This window comes from Saimiri boliviensis, chromosome 21, assembly GCF_048565385.1.
Source record: "Saimiri boliviensis isolate mSaiBol1 chromosome 21, mSaiBol1.pri, whole genome shotgun sequence".
Taxonomy (NCBI): domain Eukaryota; kingdom Metazoa; phylum Chordata; class Mammalia; order Primates; family Cebidae; genus Saimiri; species Saimiri boliviensis.
The window spans coordinates 11,401,310-11,415,901 of record NC_133469.1 but is presented as its reverse complement, the minus strand read 5'-3'; the positions used below and the strand labels follow the sequence as shown (position 1 = coordinate 11,415,901).

The following is a 14,592-nucleotide window of genomic DNA, read 5'->3' as shown; positions in this document are numbered from 1 at the left end:
ATAGGGGTCCAAGCGACCAACTTTGAAGGTTAAGAAGGTTTTGGATTCTGAATGTTTCTCATTGTGAAAATGAGTTCGGAATCCCCATCTTAGAAGGCTAACATGGGATATGTGCACAGAATTGTGAGTATTCACATTGTTACAACCTGTATTAGAATCTGATGCACGATGTTTCTTCTGTCCTTCTTGCGGTTGCCCTAAGAATACGTGCCACTTACTCTGAATTGACGTTTGTGAAATACCTTGGCTTCATTTGCTGAAAGGCTCTAAGTGTTGAGCATTGTTACTGTGTTACAGTGGTTGTTTTATTATTAAAGCAGTGCCAAGGAGGTTACACAACAGCTTGGATCAGGAAGTGAAACAAGGGCGGTGATCCCACTGAAGCTACAGGGGATGAGGACTTGGGACGGTAAAATGTTAATTACTGGAGATGGAATGTGGGCAAAAGTCCAGCGTTGTGCTCCTGGAGATCACTGCGGTCCCAAAGGCTCAAGGCTGGCACTCTGGCAGTGGGTCCTAAGCATCCTGCCCTCCTCTGGCTGAAACGTTGGATTCACTTCGATGAAAGCTGCTACAGAGAAAGAACCCAGTGGCCACCAGCCAGGAGCACACGTCTTGCTCGGCATCAATTATCTGGAAGAGTTCCAGGAGTTGAAGGGCTGTTCTCTTTGCAAGCAATAAATGATTCATTTCTAAGACGATTTAGTCAGTATCTCTTTTTACACTTGATTTCTCCTTGTTTTCCAGCTCTTCAGGAGTGTCTGCAAAGAATGAGTTGGATATGTTTGGTCAGGGGTTGCGAGTTGGGGAGCAGGCTTCACATAACAAGATGGCAGAAATGGCCATCTTAACTTAAAGGGGAGAAGAATGGGTCCTGGGGAAGAGGATGTGGTGGAGGCAGTGACAACCTCTCCATAGTTAGTTCCCAAAAAGTCACTTCCAGAAACGGAGACTTTGAGTTCCAAATGAAACGTTTTTAAAAGATGCTGGGTTGGCTGACAAACGCATTGTCTAGGAGTAGGGGGAGGCACTAAAGCATGATAAAAGGAGTGAAGTCTCTGGAGTTTGACCCAGGACCAGATGCAAAGCCCACCACTTTGTGTCTAGATGACCTTGGGCGAGTTTTCTAAGCTTTTGCCAGCCTTAATTTGCCATCTGTAAAAATTAAATAATGCATTACTCATAGGTTTAACCAGATAATGTCTGTGAAGAACGCAGCCCAGTACTTGGCACAAAATAGGCATACAATAAATGGGAGTCACTATTATCGTCAACTACTGTCCAAACAACCAGACTTGACCCCAAATCCCCAGTAAACAATTAACCGTAGCACAGCGAATCCTGATCTGACGCACCTATTTGCCCAATAAGGGGCCAGGAAATAGCACAGTGGAGTCAAACCAATGGTATTAGCCCTTGTTGCTGGACGGGCTTTCTTGCTGTTCCACCAATAGCTTGAAGATTTGACTTGGGAGTGGCATCCTGACAGCCCAATGACGCACAACCAGCCCACACTCAGCACTTCGGAGGGGATAAATCAAGGAGCCGGCACGTATAGATTCCGTTATAGGGCAGTACTGGATGAAGAGAGGAGCTTAGGGAAACAGCGCCGAGGCGAAGCACTAATGAACGAAAGAGAAAAAGAAAAAAGACGATGGTTGCGCCAAGCGAGCTCGGCCGCCATCATGCTCTAGTTTCCCCTGAGTCTCTCCGGGTCCTCGACCGAGGAAGCGGCCTCTGGGATGCTGAGGGGGTGTGTCCCCGCATGATTGGCGCAGGCAGCTCAGCCAATCCTAACTCGTTAAACGGGAAGCACTTAACCAATGAGGGGCGAAAGCAGCAACGAGGAATTGGAGGGGCGGACCAACAGTTTGACGGGCACAAAAGTCAGCCAGTGAGAGCCAGAAGCATCCTCCTTGCGTCCAATGGAGTGGGGCTCTGGGCGGGCCCCCGAGTGTTTGTGTTGTGGTTTTGGGGGAGGGATGCGGAGGGGAAAGTTTGTTTATTTTGTTTTTAGTTTCTGGGGTCCCCGTGCTTCTGCGAGGCGAAACGGGAGGGCGTGACCCCCGCGCCCCTCAGTTTCCCTAGGACGTCGCCTCCATAGCCTGAGGAGAAGCGGGGACTGCGCGCCTCGCCTCGCAGCTGAACGCCGCACACTCGGAGCCGGCACGGCTCCGCGGTGAGTGAGGTGCGGCGGCCGCGCCGTCCTTCCCCTCCCCCGCGCCCCGCGGGGTCGGAGTGGGGTGGTCGGGGGTCGGCGAGGGCGCCTGCGGGGGCGCGCACCGCGGCCCGGGGCGGCGAGCGGAGGCGCGGCGTGTGCGTGTCCTCGCGAGGGAGCGCGCGCGGGCCGGGGAGCGGGCCGGGGAGGGGGCGTGAGCGCGCGCGGGGCCGGTGCGGCTGGCGACGCTGAGCGCGCGTTCCATGGGAGCGGGCGCCGTGAAGATTTGAGTCGAGGGGTGGGGAGGGACTTGGGGCGAAGTCCGGCGTGCGGGCCGGGGCACCCCGGACTACCGGGCAGGCTTGGGCGGGCGCGCGCGCCGCTCCGGGCGTCACGCGCGGGCAGGTGTGAGCTGGGGGAGGGCTTCCGGGTGGGCTGGCCCGGCCGAGTCGAGTTCGCTTCCCGTCCCCCGAGGGGCCTCGGCGCGGGGACGCACTCCTGGGCCGCGGAGGCGCGTCCGCCCCTGGCTGGCGGTGGCAGAGGGAGGCATCAGGCCTCGGAGCCTCGGGTCCCTGCGCGGCGTCCCGGCCTGTGTGCAGGACCTGCATGACGGGGTGAATGCATTCCACACCCCTCCCCAGGGCCCTGCGTGTGTGGCCACTTGGGGAGGCGGCTCAGACTCCGGACAAGGAAACGAGGGGCACGGGGAGTGTTTTACACCCTCTCCTGGTCCGGTGCCCTTCAGTGCCAGACTACCGGGTTTATTTGGCTGTAGAGGCTAACCCGATCCAGCGAGACACGCTGTAGGGTTAAAGAAGCCCGGTAACGGTCACCTCTTGTCAAGCGCCTTAAGGACCAGCTTATCCTGAATTCTTGGAATTCAGGTTACCAGCCTGGACTTTAAGCTCGTGCTTTCTCATGTGTCTTTTGGCTGTTTTATTACTTTTTAGTATCAGTGCTAGAGATAGAAGGAGAGGAAGGTGAATTTCAAGTTGGTCATTTGTATTATAATTTAAGCAAAATTATACAAAATTGGCCAAAGATATTTCTTCGACAAGCCGAGAGTCAGTGAATAAAACGTAATTAGTGGGCTCCTGCCCCAAAAGTTAACTATATATAGAAGGTATGTAGAAGTCCTCCATACTAGCATTTTGTGAAAGTTTACTAATAGAGGTTACTGCTCTCTTCGCTGTGGGAGATTTCAGCAGTGTAAGATTTCTCTTGATTTGGAGAATCATCAGTGATCTTGGCTTTGAAACTACAGATGTGTTTTGCTTAGTGTTGTGTAAATGCCTCTTATAGAACGGAACTTGTAGCACGTTGTCTCTACCGCGTGCGGCATTGCTGTAGGCAGGTAGTGTGAGGGCTATGAATGTAGTGCCCACTTGCATTGAGGCACGTTCACCAATATCCAGGACACAAATCAGACTGGCTTGTCCTACGTGGGACGTGGTGATGATGGTAATAATAATACTTTTATATTTTCTCAGTTCTTGACCATTTTTAAGTGCTTGTCCCAAACACCATTATCTGAGCAGAGTGGTTTCTGATAGGAATTCCGAAGCTGCTTGTCTGTAGTAATGTATAAATGTCATGCCCTTGAAAAAAATTTTCCCTCATTCAAGTGGAAGTACTTAAAAATGTTTTAAAGTCAGAGCAATACCACTTGTTGAAATGGCAGTAATAATAGCTAACATTTATTGCATGCTTACTCTATGCTAGCCTTTTTACCTTTTTTTCCCTAATTCTTACACCAAGCCTGTGGGGTAGGTATCGTTACTATTCTATGAATGAGAAGAGGGGTTTCCAGGAGGCACATAGCTACGCAGTTCAAGGACATAGGTTTAGTCTCATGTCTGTCTGGTTTCAGAGCCTGCTTGTGCTTCATTTTGCCTCCTTCCTGTTATCAAAGGAGGAAAGGGCACTGAAAAGTAGAGAGTAATGGAAAAAGAGAATACCACTAATGATTAGGTTGTCCATACCTAACTTAAGAATTTAAATTAGGCCAGGCGTGAGTCACCTGTAATCCTAGCACTTTAGGAGGCTGAGAAGGGTGGATCACTTGAGGTCAGGAGTTCAAGACCAGCCTGCCCAACAAAGTGGAAACTCCGACTCTACTGAAAATACAAAAAATTAGCAGATGTGGTGGCAGGCACTTGTAATCCCAGCTATTCAGGAGGCCGAGGCGGGAGAATTGCTTGAACCCGGGAGGCAGAGGTTGCAGTGAGCAGAGATGAAGCCGTTGCCCTCCAGCCTGGGCAACAAGAGCAAAACTCAATTAAAAAAAAAAAAAAGTTCAAGATGAAATTTCGGTAAAAGCAATGGAAAAAATAAATTAAGCTCATTCTTGGCTTTTAGAAATTATTTTTTTTCAGAAGTACATCTTATTTTTTGCCCGTTTAACTTTTATAAAGGTTGTAAAAATACATTTTAGTTCAGATTTCAAGGCTTTTAGAGCCCTTTGTGCAGATCTCTGCTTCAGTACCGTGCTATTGTGATAAATTATGTGCTCTTCCAAGGACTGTTACTTATTTTTCCATCTAGCACAGTGCTTGGCACATAGTGGGAACACAAAAAAAAGTTAGTTGACTAAGGAGCAGAATTTAAAGTGTAGACTTTGGACTCGTTTTAGTAGTTGAATTATGCAGTTTTAGTTTTACAGGACAATAAGAAAACGACTAGTTCATGTGCAAAATGCACGTCTTGAAGGAATAAACGGAGCAACCCATGGGGAGAGCTCTGCCAGTTTGCTGGATCTCTCTATTCTACTATGATGTTTGAGCCACTAAGCCATTCTGTTCTTCCTCTCACTTCCAGAGTTCTGAAAGAGCAGGCTGTGCTGGCTGCTTCCCTTCCTTCATGTCTTCACTACTCAGTCATTCTGTAAACTTTTGCAGCCAGATTGTTCCAAAGTTGCCAGTTACCTCGTGGGTAAATTTCCACACTGTCTCTTCAGGTTTCATTCTTTTCTGTCTCCCTGCAGCAGTCAATACTTTTGACAACCCCTACCTCTTTAGAAATTTTTATTTTTAAAATAACATACAGTAACATTGACTTTTTGTGTGTGTTTACAGCTCTGTGAATGTTCACACGTGAATGTACCACAGTCAGGATCAGAACAGTTCCTTCACTCCAAAAAAACTCCCTTGTCCCATTCCTTTGGATCATGGCTTTCTTTCTTTTCTTTTCTTTCACCCAGGCTGGAGTAAAGTGGCACAATCTCGGCTCACCGCAACCTCCCCTGCCCCCAAGTTCAAGTGATTCTCCTGCCTCAGCCTCCCGAGTACTGGGATTATAATGCATACCACCATGCCCAGCTAATTTTTGTATTTTTAGTAGAGTCGGGGTTTTTACCATGTTGGCCAGGCTGGTCTTGAACTCCTGACCTTCGATAATCCACCTGCCTTGGACTCCCAAAGTGCTAGGATTATAGGTGTGAGCCAAAGTGCCCAGTCAGCTTTCTTAACTCTGCCTCTTCTTAAGTTTTTCTAACACCATACTGTCCTTTTTACCTTCTGGGGCATCATTCCTTTCCTGGCTTCTATCCCAGAGATAAACACTAAGGATCAACTACTAAGGGCTCCTTTTATTTATTTTTCTCTTTTTCAAATCCTAAGTGTTATTTGCCTATGAGACTTAACTGTCACTTCTATATATGCTAGCCTACCTATCTCCATGCCTTGCCTCTCTTCCGTACTCCAAAACAAAATCCATATATACCTGCTGGCATTCTTTTGTTTTCTTTTGTTTTTGAGATGGAGTCTCGCTCTTTTGCCCAGGCTGGAATGCAGTGATATGATCTTGACTCACTACAGTGTTCTGGGTTCAAGCAATTCTCCTGCCTCAGCCTCCCAAGTATCTGGAATTGCAGGTGCACACCACCACATCTGGCTAATTTTTGTATGATTAGTAGAGATAGGGTTTCACCATGTTGGCCAGGCTGGTCTCAAACTCCTGACCTCAAGTGATCTGCCTGCCTCAACCTCCCAAAGTGCTGGGATTATAGGTGTGAGCCATCACACCTGGCCGTCATTCTTTGCTGCTACTTTGTACTTAATACGTTGAAAGTCAAGTAAACCCTCCCATTAGTTAGTATTAGTTTCTGTTAGTTATTGTTAGTTTCTATTAATTATTATTAGTATATTTCAGTGGTTCCATCATACTCTCAAGTTTGCAACCCTGGAGCATTTGGAGGGCCATATAATAAACTCTTTTATTTCAGACCTGGAATCCTGTTACTCAGTTACGATACTGACTGCTGCCCCTTTTCTGCCAAGCGAGCCCGGATTCAGCGAGCTGAGAGGGGCATAGGTATTTGGAGCACTTAGAACCCCTTTAGGATTGCACCACTTCTAGTGGGCAGAACCCTTCATGACTTCCCATTGCATGCAGGCCAGTTTGGGATTTTACTTTTTATCCTCTGAGGCTCTGTGTGTTCTGGCCTTTCCAGCCTTCGCTCACTTCTTTTACACCCCACCCTCCTCTCTGACCATCTTAACTGCAAGGTCCTTCTTTCAGTTCCTCAAATTACCCAAGCCTTTTCCTGCCTTGAGGTTTTTGTCTATACCTGCACCACTCTCTTGGCTTGGGCTGTCCTTCCTCTGCTCCCCACTAGCCTTTACCCACCTAACTTCAGGTTCAGATTAAATTGTCACCTCAGAAAGGCCCTCCTTTATACCCTCGTCCCACTACCCCTATCCATCCTCAGTTAAGTCTGGTAGAACTTCTGTTGTTTTTTTTTTATATGGAGTCTCTGTCACCCTGGCTGGAGTGCAGTGGCACGATCTTGGCTCACTGCAACCTCCACTTTCCAGGTTCAAGCAGTTCTTCTGCCTCAGCCTCCCGAGTAGCTGGGACTACAGGCGTGTGCCACCATGCCCTGCTAATTTTTGTACTTTTTAGTAGAAAGGGGTTTCACCATATTGGACAGGCTGGTGTTCGGACTCCTGACCTTGTGATCACCCGCCTCGGCCTCCCAAAGTGCTGGGATTATAAGGGTGAGCCACGGCACCCAGCCTTTCTGTTCTTTTTTCATGGTTTTCACCACAATTCATGATTCAGGACCATGTCTGTTTTGTTCACTGTATCTCCAGAGCCTGGCCAAGTGTCAGGCATACAGCAGACTTCCAGTAAATATTTGTAGGCTGTCTTGTAAGCCTGGGCTTTTGCTTTTGCTTTTATTTATTCCTGTAGTTTCTGGTAGCCTTGCCTGCCTCCTTCCAGTACCCTCTGGGACTTGATCCCACTGTTCAAGGTCCTGCCACGGTGAGATAGATTTCAAAATTGCTGAAGAGGACACCAGTTCTGTTCCGAATTATACCTCTGCCTGGAAGCCCTTATCACTAAGCCAGACTAGATCTAAACTAAGCTGTACTGAGCTCACTAAGTCCTACTAGCATTGCACCTTGGTTGTCCAGGCTGGGGTCAGCACTTGCAGCTGTTATTCTTCCCTTATTTCAGCCTGCTCTTGATTTCTTCCTCCTCCCTCCACCCAGCATGGGGCTTCTAAAGACCTTGTATACTTTCCAGCTGAGCCTGCTTACCCTCTGACATTTTGCAGCCTGTTGACATTGACAACTGCCTCTAGTGTCTCACCCCTGCAGATTGCCCCCACACTGATCTTCCTGAAACAGCGCTTTGTTTATGTTTCCTGCTACCTCCCAAATCTACCACAGGCACTGAAGTTTGAAAACCTTCAGTGGTGTTTCATTGCCTAGAGGGTTTAAATGCTTTAGCTTGTTATTTAAAATTCTTTGGACTAACACCGTCCAATAGAAATAGAATGTAAGCCACAAATATGAGCCACATATGTAATTTTAGATTTTCTAGTAGCCACATTAAGAAAAGTAAAAGGAAAGGGGTGAAATTGATTTTTAATAGCATTTTATTCAGTATAACCAAAATATTATTTAAGTAGGTAATTCATAAAAAATTATGTATAAATGAGATACTTTACATTCGTTTTTCTAGTTAAGCCTTGGAAGTCTGGAGTGTATTTCTCACTCATATACATCTCAGTTCAGACTAACCACATGTTAAGTGCTCAGCAGCCACATGTGGCTCGTGGCTACCGTGTTTGACAGCACAGCTCTAAACCATGCTCTCCACATAGGTGAAGGGCCATACCTGTGCAATTCCAGCCACTGGCCTTTTAGTTACTATTTCCCTCACCTAGAACCAGCTTTCTTATCCAAATGTGCTAACCTTCCTTGCCAAAAAACTCAGGGGAACTTTCAGATCAGAATTTTAGTTCTCATCATATTCTCTGGAAACTTCTAACAATTTTTTGGTATCATTGCTTTTTCATATAGTGATTACATACAATATTTACAATATAATTTGCATTATAATCAAAGGTGTTATTACAATATTTAACAACAGATAAAGCATGGACCAATAAGAATGGGTGTCTGATCAATTAGAATGATGCCAGCAGTACCCAACCTCAGTGTTCTCATTTGTGTGTACCTGCTTAATAGCAACTCTGTATATTGTTTTGTTTTGTTTTGTTTTGTTTTGTTTTTTTGAGGCAGGGTCTCACTCTGTCACCCAGGCTGGGGTGCAGTGGCATAAACATGGCTCATTGCAGCCTCAATCTCCTTGGCTCAAGCAGTTCTCCCACCTCAGCCTCCTGAACAGCTGGGACTGCAGACATGCACCACCACACCTGTCTCGTTTTGTAGAGAAGAGGTCTCACTGTGTTGCCCAGGCTGGTCTCTATCTCCCTGGCTCAAGTGATCTACCTGCCTTAGTCTCACAAAGTGTTGGGATTATAGGCATGAGCCCCCGCACCCAGCCTATGTGTTATTGGCTTCCCTGTAAGACTGAGTTTCTTGAAGGCAGTCCTTTGTCTTACCCTCTTTGCATCCCTAGAACAGTTTTTGACCAGGTCTTTAGTAGGCAGTGTATAAATGTTTTAAATAAATTAACATGTAAAAACAAAAAATAAATCCATGAACAAATGTTACCTTCTATTATTCTTTTATTCTTTTTACGTGCTGTACTTTATCTTTCCAGTTAAAACTGAAATGTAAGTCCTTTGAGGACAGAGATCATGAATTATGAAGGAGTATACAGCATATTTTCTTGGTTGTCTTTATAGAAGCATTTCACCATCCTCTGAATGTAGGTTTGTGCTTTCTTTTTCCCCCAGACCCCCTTATTGAGGTATGATTGACATACTAAAAGCTTTAGGTGTTTAATGTATACCACTCAATGTGTTTGGAGTAGATTTTCTTTTAAAAAATAATTATGTTTCAATATTGTTAAGGATTTTCAGGTTGGCTCATTAATGAAGTTTGACAGTTTAATGTGACTGACTTTCTTTTGTGATTTATAAACTGGCTTTGAAAGCAGCTTCAAAAGTAGAGCTCCAAAATAGTTCCGTAATTATTGTAATCAATGCAATTCTTCCAGAATTGGGGCAGAGTTGGAGAGTCTCTGACCTAGGAGTCGAAAGTCCTGGATTCATTTCTATTTGCTGACATTTGCTTGAGTTCATACTGGGTACAAAGCACAGGAATGACTGAGAATTCACAAACTAAGTATGAAAAAGAAATACCCTTTTAACACAAAGGTGAAATGATTGATTCTTCCTAGGCAGATTTCATTTCTGTCTGTTCTCTTATACTTCACTCATTTCTGACATAGACTACACTATATCATGTTTCTTAATCTGTCTCTCCTGCTGGATTGCAGATTTCTTAAGAGTGAGACTGTTGTACTCATCTCTGCATCCCTAGGCACATACTGTGCTATGCCTGTCATATTGTAGACACTCAAATGTTCGTTAAATAAATAACCTGAAGTAAGTTACTTAGCTTTGCAGAGCCTTAGTTTTTTCTTTTGCAAGTAGGAACTTCTTTCAGAAAATTGTTGAAACTACATGTAGAGAATAATCTTTTAAAACTGCCTGTCTGTTCTGAGTATATCTTAATTTAAAACATTTACTTAAAAGAAGTATAAATCTGGTCATATGTCTCCCCTACTTAAAACTGTTAATAAGGCTGGTTACGTAGGCACACACCTGTAATCCCAGCACTTTGGGAAGCTGAGACGGGCAGATTGCTTGAGCTCAGGAATTCGAGACCAACCTGGGCAACATGGCAAATCCCTGTCTCTACAAAAAATACAAAAATTAGCTGGACGTAGTGGTGACTGCCTGTAGTCCCAGCTACTCAGGAGGCTGAGGTGGGAGGACGGCTTGAGCACGGGAGCAGAAGTTGCAACGAGCCGAGATTGTGCCACCACACTCCAGCATGGTGACAGAGTGAGACCCTATCTCAAAAACAAAACCGCCGGGCGCGGTGGCTCAAGCCTGTAATCCCAGCACTTTGGGAGGCCGAGGCGGGTGGATCACGAGGTCAAGAGATTGAGACCATCCTGGTCAACATGGTGAAACCCCGTCTCTACTAAAAATACAAAAAAATTAGCTGGGCATGGTGGCGCGTGCCTGTAATCCCAGCTACTCAGGAGGCTGAGGCAGGAGAATTGCCTGAACCCAGGAGGCGGAGGTTGCGGTGAGCCGAGATCGCGCCATTGCACTCCAGCCTGGGTAACAAGAGCGAAACTCCGTCTCAAAAAAACAAAAAACAAAAAACAAAAAACAAAACCAAAACTGTCAGTGAGACCGAAAGACCCTGATAAGAACCTGAATTCTTGTTCTTGTCTTTTTCACTGACTGCCCAGTGAAGATTCTGCCCGTGTCCCCTGCCATTTTTCCTGCTGTCTTCCCCCTTGCTGTCTGTACTCTCACCATATTAACCCTCTTCAAGTTCCTGAAATGTGTGTTATTCCCTACCCAAGGTTCCTTCCTTGAGTATGTTATTCCCACAGGCTGGGAGTTCCCAGCCCGAACTTAGTTGATGCCTCTTCAATCCTGAGCTCAGTGTATGTGTCACTTCTTTCATGACTTCCTAATCACTCCCACCCTGCATTAGAAGATACTAGTTGTATAATAATTTAATTTGTATATTTCTCCTTCTGGAAAATAGCTACATGAATAAAACTGTTTTATTCACATTGGTGTCACTAGCATCTGGCACTGTGAATTACACATTGGTGTCACTAGCATTGGTGTCACTAACATCTGGCACTGGGAGTTACACATTGGTGTCACTAGCATCTGGCACTGGGAGTTACACATGGTAGTTCCTCAATAAATATTTTTTCTTTTTTTTTTTTTTTTTTTTTTTTTTGAGACGGAGTTTCACTCTTGTTACCCAGGCTGGAGTGCAATGGCGCGATCTCGGCTCACCGCAACCTCCGCCTCCTGGGTTCAGGCAATTCTCCTGCCTCAGCTTCCTGAGTAGCTGGGATTACAGGCACACGCCACCATGCCCAGCTAATTTTTTGTATTTTTAGTAGAGACGGGGTTTCACCGTGTTGACCAGGATGGTCTCGATCTCTCGACCTCGTGATCCACCCACCTCGGCCTCCCAAAGTGCTGGGATTACAGGCTTGAGCCACCGCGCCTGGCCAATATTTTTTCAAATGAAGTTAAGAAAGAAAGAATTTAGGGCCAGGCACAGTGTCTCATGCCTGTAATCCTAGCACTTTGGGAGCTGAGGTGGGTGGATCTCCTGAAGTCAGGAGTTTATGAGACCAGCCTGGCCAACAGGGCAAACCCCTGTCTCTATTAAAAATACCAAAAAAATTAGCTGTACGTGTTGGCACATGCTGTAATCCCAGCTACTTGGGAGGCTGAGGTAGGAGAATGGCTTGAACCCAGGAGGTGGAGGTTGCAGTGAGCCAGGATTGCACCACTGCCCTTCAACATGGGCAACAAAGTGAAACTCCCTCTTTAAAAAAAAAAAAAAAGAAAAAGAAAGAATTTCAAGATAGAATTTATTTTTAAAAGAATACTCATTTTAGGCAAGGCTCAGTGGCTCATGCACGTAATGCCAGCACTTTGGGAGGCCAAGGCAGGCATATCACTTGAGTCCAGGAGTTCGAGACCAGACTGGGTGACATGGTGAAACCTATCTCTACAACAACAACAAAAATTAGCTGGACATAGTATTGTGTGCCAGGAGTCCCAGCTACTCGGGAGGCTGGTACAGGAGGATTGCTTGAGCCCGGGAGGCAGAAGTTGCAGTGAGCTGAGATTGCCCATTGAGCTCCAATCTAGGCAGCAAAACAAGACTCTGTCTGAAAAAAAAAAGAAAAAGAAATATGCTCGGGCTTGACATGATGACACTCTGACTAACCATTTGAATGCATACACATGCTGAATGCTGTGCTAGAAGCTGGGACTAGAAAGGTAGGGTGAGAAGAGATCTTTGTTCCCAAGGAATGCACCGCCAGGTGGGTGAGACAGACCGTGGACACAGATGAGTGCCATTTGGTGTAATAAGTGCTGTAATAGTACAAGGGGTGCGGCGGGGGTGAAAAGAAAGTTCATCAACACGATGGGGAAGTCAAGAAAGCCTTCTCAGGGAAGGTGGCGCTTGCACTAAGTTGTGGAGGAAAACAGTATTTCAGGCAGAGAGAACAGCCTGTGCAGAGGCATGAGGGAGCATTTTTAGTATGTGGAGAAGATGACCGGCTCAGCAGTATGCTTTACAAGGCTGGCATTAGGGTACAGGGCCAGCAGCTGACTTACAGTTTCACTGTGACCTGTCAGACTCAGCCTCTTAGACTACACTGCAGTTTAGGATGGGAAATGACCTTAGAATAATGATCTGACTCTATGTTTGCATTCATAAAGGCGTAAAGTACTATTCAGAGAAGATATCATAAACCACAATGGCGCTTGTCAACTTCTAGTTATTATACTTGCTTCAGTGATGGACCTGTAATCATGCAAATGATATTAGGTGGATTTAGAAAGTGGTGACTTAAGGCCTGGTATGGTGGCTCAGGCCTGTAATCCCAGCACTTTGGGAGGCTGAGGTGGGTGGATCATGAGGTCCGGAGATCGAGACCATCCCGGCCAACATCGTGAAACTCCATCTCTACTAAAAATACAAAAATTAGCTGGGTGTGGTGGCGCACGCCTGTAGTCCCAGCTACTCCGGGGGACTGAGGAAGGAGAATCGCTTGAACCTAGGAGGTGGAGGTTGCAGTGAGCCAAGATTGCGCCATTGCACTCCAGCCTGGTGACAGAGCGAGACTCTGTCTCAAAAAAAAAAAAAAAAAAAAAAAGAGAAAGTGGTGACTCATTTAAGCTTATCTGTAGGAGGGAGCAGAGAGTAAAGGAAGTGACTTCTAGATCACCTGAAGTGAGCGCTGATGCTGTCTCAAATGGTTCAGACACTGAACCAGTGAAAGGGAGGAAATCAGATAAGAGGACTACCCAGAAGGGCCTCTGGTGTATGTTCTGGGAAAGACAATTCCTACAGCTTGACAGTCTTCGTGTCTCTAAGTCTTCAAGTCTCCTTCACTGAGCTAGCATTAGTCTAATTTGATTGTCAACCAGAATTGAAGAAAGGGAGATTAATTGGATGGAAATGTAGCCATTTTCCTTCACTTACTCCTCTGTTTTCATTGTCTCTTTCCTTTTCTGTCTCCTTCTATTCATTTTTCTCTGCCTGTTACTCTTACTTAGTGCCTCCTTTCCCCATCCACCCCACCTCTAGCCATCTTTCATTCTATTACCACTAAGTTGCTTTCAATTGTAGGATGTCCCTACCTTGTTGGCTAACTAATGTCTCTCAGCTCTGCGTATTCAGAGCTTGATAGTTTTCAGAATGGGAAGAGGTGATTATGCCCTGGTAGTGCTGATTACAAGATGTTAATTCACCTATGGTAATGTTGATTTCTTTTTTAAACTTTTTTTGTTTCTTTGGTAATGTTGATTTCTACAAGTTCTGTCTGTGTGTTTGACCTGCATAACAAAGGGTTAAGGAGCTAAGTGATGATTGGGAGAATGGTAGTAATGCGTGTGGTTTAATTTAAGATGTTTGGAAGAGAAAAGACGGAGAAAAATGGAAGCAGAAGGAGGATGAGAGGGCAACAACACCTTTAAGTGAGATAGAAAATCAGGCTGGGTGCAGTGGCTCATGCCTGTAATCCCAGCACTTTGGGAAGCCAGAGTATGAGGATCACTTGAAGCCAGGAGTTCGAGACCAGCTTGAGCAACACGGTGAGACCACCCCCCTCACCCTCCCCCCATCTCTACAGAAAATGTTTTAAACATTAACTGAGCATGATGGCACATGCCTATAGTCCTAGCTACTCAAGAGGCTGAGACAGGAGGATCACACAAACCCAGGAGTTGTAGACTGCAGTGAACTAGAATTGCGTCACTGTACTCCAGCCTGAGAGACAAGAGTAACACTGTGTCTCAAAAAAAAAAAAAAGTAAGATAGAAAAATATATTAAAAGATACACAAGAAGGACCCAAGGGAGAAAGAAATATTGAAGCAGCTTGAATGGAGATGGTAACAGATTTGATGGGGCAGGGCCACCAGATACCAGGCCACCAGATTTCT

General features: G+C 45.7%; 1 protein-coding gene across 4 annotated transcripts in view; it reads left to right on the top strand.

The window, feature by feature from the left end:
• Window positions 1-1,791: 1,791 nt before the first annotated feature.
• The window catches only part of TNRC6B (trinucleotide repeat containing adaptor 6B), a 296,001-nt gene continuing 283,200 nt past the window's right edge, over window positions 1,792-14,592 (top strand). For 2 of the 4 annotated variants that reach the window (XM_074390915.1, XM_074390905.1), the window contains exon 1: window positions 1,792-2,188. The gene's annotated coding sequence lies outside the window, so the exon portion shown is untranslated. The remainder of the gene's footprint in view (window positions 2,189-14,592) is intronic. The other 2 variants (XM_074390906.1, XM_074390914.1) reach the window with 2 other exon arrangements.